A 12,787-nucleotide genomic window follows, 5' to 3' on the forward strand; every position below is an offset into this window, starting at 1 on the left:
TTAAAGTAATCTTTAAATTATTCTTGTGACTGGAAGTAATTCAACAGACTTTAACCTATGACCCACATCAGAATGAGGGATTACTCTAACCTATGGCCCACATCAGCAAATACTTTAGCCAATATGTTGTTGGAAACATTTGACTTATCAAATGTTGAGATAACATTTGATAAGTCAAAATGTATTTCTTTACGACATTACTGCTAACATTGTTTACATTCTTGTTCTAAATAGTGTGTGACTGTTTTTTTTTTTTTTAATTCTTGCTGACAATTGCAGTTTTTGTGCCAGTAAAAGTATGCATCATTTTGCCCAAGGTACACATATTGATTACACATTAAGAGCGATTGTGGGAAGTAACAGCTCTAGCCAGTGGAGGTGGGGCCACAACACTGACGCTGTTCCTTGTTGTCTGTTAGGCTTTATCTAACAGAAAGCTCGCCACACCTATTTTTGGCTACAATTAAGCCTGGAAGATGGCCATGTGTTTGTTTGCATTATCTATAAAGGATAATCTCACGCGCACACAGCTTTATGAATGCGACAAAAGTATTGTTGTATGCATGTGCCATTAGGTTAATGAAAGATTCATAAATTTAGCTGGAGGCTGTACATATTAAAAAGCTTACTGTCTATCATTGTGTTTGTCCTAATTTTTAAAGACAAAACCTGGGAATGAGGGATTACACAAACACAGAAAATGTACCCCATAGTTTTATTTGTTGAATCATTTTTTCTTTACTTTTTCACTGATATCTGCACAACTATGAATATAAACAGATCTTAAAACTTTAACAAAGATTGCACGATGCAACTGAACTCAAGAAGAGAGTCAGTGGTCCACCTGAGGCTTGCCTGAGCAGAAGAAAGGATGCTGAAATATTTTCTATCATTGCACAATAGTACTTGTCCAACAATGAAATTCTTAAAAATAGACCACTGCAGCAGGATGAGAGGCTGGTCTATTAGTGGCTAAGACATAACAATATATTTCTTTTAGTTGAAACATTTTGTTCTTTTTTTTTTGTTTATTTACTTATTTACTTGACATTTTTCTAAATAAATTTGGATCTAGAATGCCACAAAATAGCACATCTGAATTAAAAGATTCCACTTAGCAGTTTTATTCTGGTCCAAGACCTGCTAAAACAGCCTTTAACATCTGTTACACTTTGCAATTATCACCTTTGATAGTATCAGTAGAGATGAGTATTTCATAGTCAAAGTCGCACATCTATTCAAACCAGGTTGTGCTGTTGGAGGCTGCAAAAAGTGATCTGAGTTCTCCTTTCTTGATGTTAGCCTCCATGTTTTTTTTATTTTTATCGTTCAAAACTAAACATAAGAACTTACAGAGGCAAATGCATTCAGTTTATCCTGTTGTCAACAGGCTTCACACTTTCATAATGACCGTGTTAAAGTCTGCAGTGCAGTCAAAAAGGAATCGCTATATTATGAAATTCTATTTGCAAACTCAAAAGATGTAAATATACTTGCATTTTATACAAAATAACCTGCAGACAGTAAGAAGTATCAGTCAGTGTTTTGTGTTGCAATCAGTATTTTTTAATTCATTCAAATGTCAAAGAATTCAGACATAAATTAACTGTCTTATAACAAAACAAACAGTTTTAAAGTTGTTGTTTTTTTCACCTCTTTCAAACCATGTCACAGTTTATCATCAAACTAGTTAGTTCAAAAAACAGCTCACTACACACCAAATTAAATTACTGTGCTTCACAGCTTCTGTCATAATCAGTCCGACTGCAGTGCAGTCAGGAATAAGGCAGCAGCTTCAGTATTACAGAAATATAGTTTATGTAATAAATAACAAATGTTAGACTATTTTAATGACTTTTGTCTGAATTTTTAGTTTCACATCCATAAAACCATAGTTTTTCCTCTTAACTTTTTCATATTGTCAGACTCCTTTGCTATCATCAGTCCTCTGCTTTTGATTGATCACATCTTTTTTCTCACCTTTTCTTATTTGTAACCTATTTGTACCCCATATTTATGTGTGAGACCCAAACTTGGAAACGCGTTTCAGAAACATAACGTCGATCTCCACAGTCGGCGCTATGGAGACTTGAATATTGTTCCAAGTTGCATCAGGACTTTCTTTAAAGCCTATTCATATATCAGCCATTCACAATTGGAAAAGCAATCAAAAAGTCCATTTAAATAGATTTTTTTTTTTTTTATTTACACAACATTAGCAGCAACCTTTCAACAAAGTTAGACATGATGTCAGTGTGTGTTGTCAAGTTAAGTCTTGGGACCCTCTTCAAACACAGAGGGTTACATTCCCAACACATTCCTCTTTCCCCCTTCTCTTGTGAATTGGGTGTGTGTCTGTAAAGTATGGAAAATTCCAGGTTTTCCTCAGAGGGGCAGTTGCGTGCGTGTTTACTGCTGGATGTCTCCGGAGACGTTTGCTGGGTCAAGCTCAAATGAATGTGCCAACAGCTAAAGGAGCAGCGCTGACACGGTGGGAGGGGATTGTTGTTGGTGGAGTCTTATTCTGTGGACACTGGACACAAATCTCATAGCCAGGATGAAATGCGGTCATGTAATCTTACTCTCAGCCTTTTACCCCCGTGGCCCACCGACTTCTGAAGCAGGTCTGAAATCATGCTGTATTGTCTGGAGCTCGGCTCAGCAGGAGACAAGATTAACAGCTTAATGACCATTCAGCTAATTATGGATATAACCACAACCGAATCCAGTCCTGGTACATCCATTTACCCAGTAATAAATCTTACTCCCTATCATAGGAATTTTAAATTATATGCCTTGCGTTCCCGTAGAGCATTAAAAAATTTTTATGCTACGCTTAATGTTCTTCTGCTTAGGACATCATGCCAGATTTCAGCCTATCCTCTCTTTGGTATTTTCATTCAATCAATAAAACGTGACCAAGCAGTGAGTGTGGCTTATTTTTTCCAGATACACCTACTGTACTTTCTCTCTGTGATAAACATCTGTTCCTTTGCATATGATTGTGGTTTTTCTCTTGTGAACTCAAAGGCCATAGAACATAAAAACAATGTATTTTTAACTATACAGAAAAAAAAAAAAACATATTTAAACTGTACAATTTTAGCAAAACCAGCCCAGGGTTTGTACACAGTGTTCTAACACAGAGGCAGGAGACAGAAGGAAGTAAGTAATTATGTATGAGGGAATTATGATGTCATGGAAACTCCCGCGTATGTACGGTTTTTGCTTATCCCTACACACACGTGCATGGTGGCAAAGGAGAGGAAGTGGCTTCAGAAAACAGGTGGGGACAAGTGCTGTTCGGGGAGAAGTCTCCCATTAAACATTTTAGCGTAGTTTACTGAACCCGAAGGTTCAGGAGGTTCAGAGTGTCACAGGTGGCTGGGCCCGGCAATGAGAGTCGTTTTCTTTAGCAAAGAGAAACGGGCAGAGGAGGATGGGCTCTGAGCAGGTCAGTGGGTTTGTATACTTTTCCATCTACTAACAAATGTATGGAAAGCCACGTGATCCAGTGGGTTTATAACGCCATCCACACTTTCTGTCTCTCTTTTGCATAGAGCCACCAGTGTAACCAGTCTGCACTGTAAAGGGAAGAAAGTCAAATTTGAAGCCTTCCTTTTTATTCCCACATATTTAAATTTATTACATCGTTACGGCTTACAGCATCTAATATGATGAGCCTTGCTTGTGAATACGCCTTCACCTGAAATGAAGACGGATGCAGATCTTGCCAAATATGGAAACACTTGGAAAGAAAGTGACTCAATGCGGCACTTAACCTTTGATTGTCTCTGGCCTCAGTAGAGCTCTTCTATTCATCCTTAATGAAAATATTTATCTTGATCCAAGCAAACATGAAGTACTTCACTTATCCCGTGACTAAACTCAGCATTTGTGCCTCAGTAAGGGTTTTTGGGTGCAGCTGATAAAGCATGGGCTTGTTATATGCCTAAACGCCTTGGTCTTGATTATCTTCGGAAAAAAAAAAAAAAAAAAATCACCACCTGTTAATATACAACAAAGAATTCATGAAAAAGTGTAAAAGTATAGCACCTTTCAACTACAGATAAATAATAAAATAATACCAAAAATAAAAATCCAAGAAACTGTGACATGACTAATATTCTGTTCATTAGATTCAAGGACAGATTCACAACAATGCTTTAGAAAAAACTATATACTGCTCTATTATTCAGTACACATGGACACATTTTAAGTTAGCTATATATATATATATATATATATATATATATATATATATATATATATATATATATAGCCGATGCAAATCCATTGAGCCGTTTGTACAGAATGCCGATTCTGTATTCATGAATAATTGTGAAGGAAAAATGATGAATGATTTTCTCATATACAGAAGAGATATAGTTTGAAGGTTTGTGAACTTTTAAACATTTCTGTATTTCCTCTCAATTTTAAGCTGAGAATGATTCAATAATCCTGATTTAGTTTTAAAAACATAAGTTCAACAGATATCAGTAGAAAATTATTCATTTTATTTATTTTTTTTACTGTCAATGGATAGTCGACCACACATCATGTTATTCAGATTCACATGTATTTAAGTACATTTGACGCATTTCTCCACCGAAAGTACAGTGTAAAAGTAATAATAGAAAACAATACAATGTAACTCATGTACACAGTGGAACACAATAAAAATAGAATAAAATAAATCCAGTACGACTAAGCTATTTAAATGATGGTGTTGACTGCAATTAGACTGAATGAGTCTCCTGTTTACTTCTGCGACTGATCGTTGTTCTCTTTAATGGCCTTGGAGATCGGCTTGTTGTGTCTGCTGGTGTCTCCTCTCTGTCTCATAACACTGTCTACCTCAGAATCTCCAGAAGTTTGTTTTGTAAAAAAAAAAAAAAAGTGAAGTGGAAGAATAACAGAGTAGCCAACCTGCCGGGACCCCACTCCTCCCGCTGACCCTGACAGACGGTGCCACAGGCAGACATGTTGCGTCTTTCCAGTCAGGTGATCAACAATTCAGGATACAGGACGTATCTCCAGCAGCTTTTATGTGAAGATGATTTTTGGATTCATGCAAAGCTGACCTGGTGTTTTGAATGTACCAGATAAGGTAAGATTACATGGCCCACACACTGATTTCCACCTGGTCCTGGTGAGTGTCGATGTGATTGAATCGGAACATTTATTTTCATCTCCCTGTCTGTATTCATCCACACTACAATGACCTCATCAAACTACTTAGATAACAAATTATCTAAAAATTCACTCCAAAGTAATTTGTCTTGAGTCATTCAGCGAACTGGTATATGGTTATGTGTGTAAAGTTTCAATACTTTACATGCTTTAGGTGTGTAAAGTATTGTTCAGTTTTGAAATAAGTGGTTTATTATTGCTTGTCCTTGCCGGTGTGTTGGGATGGAGCCTATCAGTCAACGGGCAGAGGACAGGGCATCCTGCACAGGTCAGTAGTTTAACACGGAGCAACTTCATTTGTGTTATTTTTTTTTATTTTATTATTTATTGGAACAATTTGTCCAGAACATTAAAAAAGTCTCAATTAAGCAATGAGTCAACAAGTTGGTGTTTTAGTAGGAAACTCTTTGCTTTTGACTTGAGCCACTAAAGGCCATAAAGTAATAAGGACATTTTGCCCTCCAACTCCTCTGCTGATAATCATGAAAGAAATGAAAGTTAATCCTGTACTTTGATTGGATGTGTTCTGTACTATCTGTATTTAATGCTTTTGTCAGTAGCAAGAAAGCAAATAAGAAGAACATTATTCCTTTTCCACATGTGAGAATGGTTGTTAACTTTAGAGAAAAATGTGACAAGAACTGTTGTGAAACTGGATGTGTTGTCTGATGGGAACTTCCAAAGATATGTCACATATTAACCTGGAAACTTGTGCAATTACGTGAAAGGTCAGAAAGTTCACTCTGATAAATATCTGATAATGCTATTCTATAATAATAATAATGATAAAAAAACAGTCAGCATAAGATTAAGTAGTAATAATGTTGGAAGGACAGGAAAAACAGTTCAGCTTCAAATGATAAATATTTTTGCAACATGGTCCATAAAACATAACATTGTTACTGCAATACAGCCTAATGGATAATAAAATGAGATCATCCTAAAGTTAAAAAAATAATTTTGGGAAATAGCAACGTTAAAGAAATTGAATGGATAAGAAGGTTTCCTCATTTTTGCAGGGATGGTCGAGTGCCAAGGGAAAATGTGAGCATGCACACAGAGACTGAGATTAGCAAGTGGTGGCAAGTGTTTTGTTGAAGATGATATATTTGTTCTTTCTTCCATGAGTTGTTGGAACGTTAAAGGGTGGATAACTAGATGAGTAAGATTATAGGAGTGTAAACCAGGGGAGCAGCCAGAGAACCACTGAGGAGATTCACAGAGGGAGTCTTGGAGTGAGTTGTAAATTAACTCTGAATGAGAGGAGGGAGAGAGCAATGGAAAAAGAAATGGAATATGAACTGGAAATGTGTTTTCCTGTGGGAAATGCAACATAGAAAGCAGGCATTGGAACATCTAGAAAACATGGAAGCTGAGAGAGCGAGGGGTTAAAGTAAACCTGACAACAGATTATGTGAGCAAAACAATCAGGAATCTGCCCTGCTAAGCTCCTCCTGATTGGACCTGACAAGCTCCAGCTGTGAAGACACCTGTGGGTTACACCTTGCAGTCAAAGGCGGTAGCGACATTCACACAGCCCTGTGGATATGACAATCATATTAAATCCACCATGTTCATAAAGAACAGAGCTTAATTGCTCAGAAAGTTTAACCACAACAAACGTTCAGCCTTTCTGTTTGCTGACTGACACCAGACAAGTGTTAATGAGTTATAAAAAGCAAAGTCAAATATATTTTTTAAGCTCACTGAGCTTTCTTTGCCTTTATTTTTTAACACATCGCTGATACTGAAAATAGCTAACGTTGACTTTTTTTCCTTCCTGCAGTAACGTCTACACTGAAGAGTGAGTGTAACAGAATGATCCAAGTGCTTAAATAAGGTGCATAATAAGATTTTTGAATTTTCAAGGTGTTCATTGTGTAGTGCCAATCAAGCTGTGAAGCTCCATGTTTAATGTTGCTCTGCACAAATGCACCAGTGTACAGATGCAAGTTTGCAGAGTCACATGATAAGACAGAATGGTTGCTCTTAAATTGCTCTAGGTTTTTATATGTGTATATTTCTTTTAAGATATTGGAGATAATTGGCCTCTGCTTTTAAATGTTCCCATCTGATTGCCGTACAATAGTGAAAAGGCTGTGCTCTCCTGTGCATCAGTTGTTTTTTTTTTTCATACTGGAATTCACCAAGGGTGCAGAGACGTAATTGCTCTTTGTTTCTAATCCTTTCCATCCATGTTTTCTTCAGCAGCGATAGCACTGGCAACAAAAGAGTGAATGCATTATGAGCTCAAGCTGAAAGCCTGTCATTATAAGTAGCTTTCTTGTGTCCACACTCTGACTCATGAGTGTGCTTCATTCAGCCTCCCACTCCTTTTTGCACATGTCATGTGCGGCTCAGTCCTCGTCTACTTTGACGTCAGGAGGCAGGCTGCCCTCCTACATCACCTGTCGAGGGCGACCAGTTGGATAGGCAGACCGGTCCATGCAGGAAGCCTCCTTTCGCAGATGCTGTGATCAATAGCAGACACACAAGACTCCCTGTCTAATCACCAGTCCAAAGCGGAAACAATACTCAGCGTGCAACATCAGCACAGCCTGTTCCCTCACTTCTGGCTCTGCTTTTAATTCCGTCCTTGCCTGGAGCTCGGCGAAAAGAGCCTCGCCAGAGTCCCCTCCGTCTTCCTCTGTGATGCTCCAGTTACAACCTCACAAGCACTCTGGCCAGAGCTCAGCCGCCTTTGTGGATGCTGCAGACAGAAGGAGAAATAATTCCACAAATAGACCCATCCTCTGACTCACAGGGGAGCACAAGCCCCACTTCTGAGTGCTCTTGCCTCAAATTTCATGTGTGCCCTAGGCCAAAAGAAGTTAAGAAGGAACCACAGGGAAATCAAATTTGGAATTATTAGATCATACTGGAGGTGTCAGGGGAGGGAGACAAATGTGTGCATAAATACATATTGTTATGAAAATAGGTTGACTTTTGGAGCTTGTGGCTGTCTGTCAATAAAAGAGCACGGCTAATCTAGAACAGGTTGACTGGGAAAATAACGGCCGGAATGGGGGGTGATGTTTCCCTTCAGTTATTGAAAGGGGATTTATATGTACTTTTTTTTTTTTTTTGGATTCATAAAAAGAGCCAAACCAATAGGCTATTCCTACTAACTGAACCTTTAAGTTTAGTGATATTAAAACCCACAAATTTTAAGGTCTGTTCTTAGGATTTTATGTGATAAACCGGCACAAAGTAGTGCAAAATCATTCCTGGTGTTCAACATCTTTTACAACTAGAAATCTGAAAAGCATGATGTTATTCTGACGCAAGTACTCAGTGCTCAACCTGTACTGAGTTAGTTTCTTCTCAATTAATGCAGAAACACACCAGATAAAGTTAGATAAAGTTGTGGAAAACCTGAAAATGGCATAAGTAATAAATAATATGTCACAGAACATTTCAATTTATCATCTGAAAACGCATTTGCGTATGACACGAGTGTAAACCTACCAAGAAATTCCCACTCGCTTAAACTGAAAGATTGGACAAGGAGAGTGTTATTTGAATGAGCAGTGAGGAGGAGAGTTGTAGCAGCTACCTGCTCCCTGCAAACATCCCCGCTATGAAATGATAATGGCAGTATCATGCTGAGTGAAGTCTCTCTTTTTTTTCCTGTCTAATCAGTGTTGAAAGATGGACTGTGCCAAACACTGGGCAGCCTTGAGAGAAAATGTGTTAGACGCTGCGAAATATTTCAGACTGGTGTCTAGATTTTAGCTTTTAACATAACAATAACCCTAAGCATACAGTAGAATGCTTTAGAATCTAAAGGATATTCATGTGCTGGAACGGTCCAGTCAAACTTCAGGCCGAGGTCCAATTAAAAATTTTTAGCAGCTCAACAAAAATTGCTGTTCGTACGTTCTTTTCACTAACTCTGACTGAGCTTGAAGTGTTTTCAAAGAAGAAAATACTAAATTTCTGCCAAGATGTTCGAATCTGATAAAATATATCTATGGGACTTGCAACTGCACTTGGAGAAAATTCTACAGTGTTGCAGTGAATGAAAATTTACTCTGCAGTTTCATGATTTCTATTTGAAAGGAAAACTATGTACGGTTCTCATTCCGCTTCACAGTTATGCATTATTTTGTGTTGGTATGCACGTCTCATAAAATCCCAAATAAAATTAAACTTGTGGTTGTGACATGACACGATCTAAACTATTACAAGGGTTATAAATACTTTTGCAAAGTCCCATAGCTCTTTCTGTAGACAGAGATAAAATGAAGGAAGCCATTTATTTCCTGGAAGCCATTAGCGGGGTGATTGGATTACTCGAGACCTCCTATTTTAGGGAGACATGTTACGTGATGCTCTATATGTGATAAGAATGGAGCAGCAGTTACACATGTGAAAACCAACTCTGCACAAAGGCAGCTCGATATAGTAGAAGGTGTATTTGGATTACGCTCTGAAGTAAGTTTCAGTTTTATATGAGAGTGAAACATAAAAATGGTACAAAAAATAAGAAATAAAAGTAAAACTGGCCTTGCTGTAAGCTTTCCCTCCAAACTCTGCATAGAAATCCAGAAGAAAGTCTTGATGAGGTTTCACAGCACATGAAAGTGGGAGGTGAGAGACTACTAATGATTGAGTCAAACCTCCATCTGTGTTGCTCCTGTGTTCTTCTTTTCATTTTTTTTTTCTCTTTGAGCTGACATGTTTTCGCACCTATAAAAACATTTTTTTTTATTTTATTTTTTTTTCACGGAGCTCACTTGTCCTTGAGTTAATTTACCGTTTCTCAGTGCTAGGATACCGCTGCTCACCAGCCATCCTCCTCCTCTGCTGCCTGCTCATCTCATTTCAATAGCACCTTACAAAAATGAAAGCACAGCTGGTGGAAAGAAAATATTTCTATTTAAAAGTCAAATTAGTACAATATATATATATATATATATATATATATATATATATATATATATATATATATATTTTTTTTTTATTCTATATATATATAATTTTATTTTTTTCAGTTGTGATATTCACATTATTTCACCCTAAACCGAAGCAGAGATTCCTCTCCTGGATGCACGAATCACCTCTGGAATAAGTATGACGAGATCGAACTAAATAATTCAAGAGCGAGGCCTGCGCTACAAGATAGGCTCAAGAGAGCTACTTAAGGACTGAGGCCTGAGGCACGAAGCCTTTGAGTTACTCCTGGAGGAAATGTGGAGAATATAGTATCCCGAGACAGAAGAGGGGGCTTCAAAGCTCTCCTACATTATTAAACTGCTGCCTCCATCTGCAGCAGACGGGAGCCTGAGGACAGACTCACACCTGCTTAAGAAGGTGCAACCATAACACAAACACGCACCAAAGCACACACATGAAACACAATGCTAAGAGGGCTGTAACTCATATCAGACTCAACACGACTTCTGAGCCGACGTCTGAGGCTCGAAGACTTAAATAACTGTCACTGGATGTGTCTCTAGCCTTGATGAGATTTATCTTCTTGTCGTTTTATTTTATTGTGGACAAACAAAAGCGGTTTTCTTCTCCGGAGCAGCTGCATGTGCACAACAACCATAGCTGTGATTGCTCATGCTGCTCATACTTGTTTTTATAACACATAAAAAAGCCACAATGTCAAAGCAATAGCTTGTTTGTTTTTTTGTTTTTTTTTTTAAGTGGGTTTCTGTGAAGGTATCAGAAATGTAGCGGGAAATAAATAAATCCTCGGAGTAGTGGAAGGCTAGCAGGTGTGGACTACTACAGCCGCAGCGAAGGAGTTTCATCTTTTCCTGTCACTGTAACAAATCAATCCAAGACTTGCATTCAAATAGATGCAGCAGCCTCTACCATTATTAATTGGCATCCATAGCATAAATGTATACATTTGATTTTGATGTGTTGGAACAAGGGTGTGTCTAAAATTTGCAGGATAACTCACGAGGTGTGAAGCTGCTACAGATTAAGCAGGAGTCAGTAGTAAAACCTGACTTCTGAAAACAATGGGTTGATAACCATAGGAAATATTTTTGGGAAATAATAGTAATCATAATAAATATTGTCATAGCAAGTTTTAGCAATAGTATTGCCAGTACATATTTTTTCTAATATCTAGCTGCCTTGAATAAAAGATATTATTTCATAAAAAAGCGAGTGGAAAAACCCAAGTGTAGTTTTTTTCATTAAAATTAACACATATGTATCATAATGGGGATACAATTAATACTACAACCTTACAATATATTTAATAGTAAAGTATTTTTTTAGGATAACAACAGCTGAAGTACAAAACCTAATAAAGATGGGGTAAAAACCTAAACGAGGCTTTAATATTTTAAACACCACAAGTTATTAACATTTCTCTAATGTCTAAATATCAATGTGGCTTAAAGGTTCGCATGATCAGAGGACGACAGCAGACTGCTGTACAGTTTGTTGACGAGAACAGATGAAACAAGTCCCTTTACAAATGAAAGGAAGGATGTCAAGGCTGTTTCTTTTGTCCCAGTCCGCCCCCATCTTTGGGTCACTAATTCTCCATAACAGTAGTTTGGGTTTTTTTTGGTTATTTGTATGAGTCTTTACCAGAGGGAGCAATGATTGTGGAGGGTATTGTATCTTTTTATTTTTTTCTCCGTGACGAGAACTAAGCCTTTTTTGTTTTTTTTTCTCCCCTCATAAGAAAGCGGCGCACACATGGACTGTCTAGACTGTCGTTTCGAAGTAAAGAGCATGCAATCTGAAGAGAAGTGTCAGGTTACAGCTCCGGCTCTGACAACACAAAGCTTTGACTTGTTCAAAGTCGCACAGATGCTGATTAATGTATTTCCCTCTGCTGTCATTCTGAGAAAGAAATAAATAAATTCTCCTTCAGTAGCTGGGGAAAGAACTAGCTCAAGTCACAAATTACTGAAAATCTTCCAGCTTGTTTACTTCTCTCTCGGTCGCAGTAAATCACCCCACTCTTCTTAGCTTCCAGCATGAGTGGGTATTTGGGGGTTAAGTTGTGAAAATGCCTCCCATGGCTGACCTCATGAGCATGCCAGGAAACCAGTGATTTCAGCTTTTGAGACTCAAATGCCTACCCATATCCCCGTTACGTTCTTTGCGTCAGTACCTCCTCCTGTTATTATTGCCAACATCCTGTCTTTATCAGCTCAAATTTCACCCAGGGAGCAGGCCAATGCCACCAACACAACAGAACTCCCTCTCTTTGTATGACAGACTCGATTTTCTGCTCCTTCTTCTTTTGTTTTCGGGTCATCTTCAGAGCATTCACACCGACAAACATGAAAACAACAATATACAAATGCCTTACTGTCTTTAGAAAGACTGCGACTCAGTCGACAGAGTACTCATCTTGTGTTTTGAAAGTTGTGTGTCCAATTCCAGCTTCTTCCTGCCCAGTATCAGAATTGGGTTGAAAGACTTAAAAACGTTTCAAAATCCCCAACAAGGAAGAAAATCATCCATCCATTTTCTGTACACCCTTTGGACAAATGTTCAGACTTTCTATTTTCATATGTACTCCATTGTGACCCTATTGTTTTATTACCTTTCCCTGAGGCAGTGGTGGAGAAAGTACTCAAAAAATGTACTTAAGTAAAAGTACAAA

The sequence above is a fragment of the Poecilia latipinna genome, unplaced genomic scaffold, assembly GCF_001443285.1.
Source record: "Poecilia latipinna isolate Pla-1442-1.1 unplaced genomic scaffold, P_latipinna-1.0 Scaffold828, whole genome shotgun sequence".
NCBI lineage: Eukaryota > Metazoa > Chordata > Actinopteri > Cyprinodontiformes > Poeciliidae > Poecilia > Poecilia latipinna.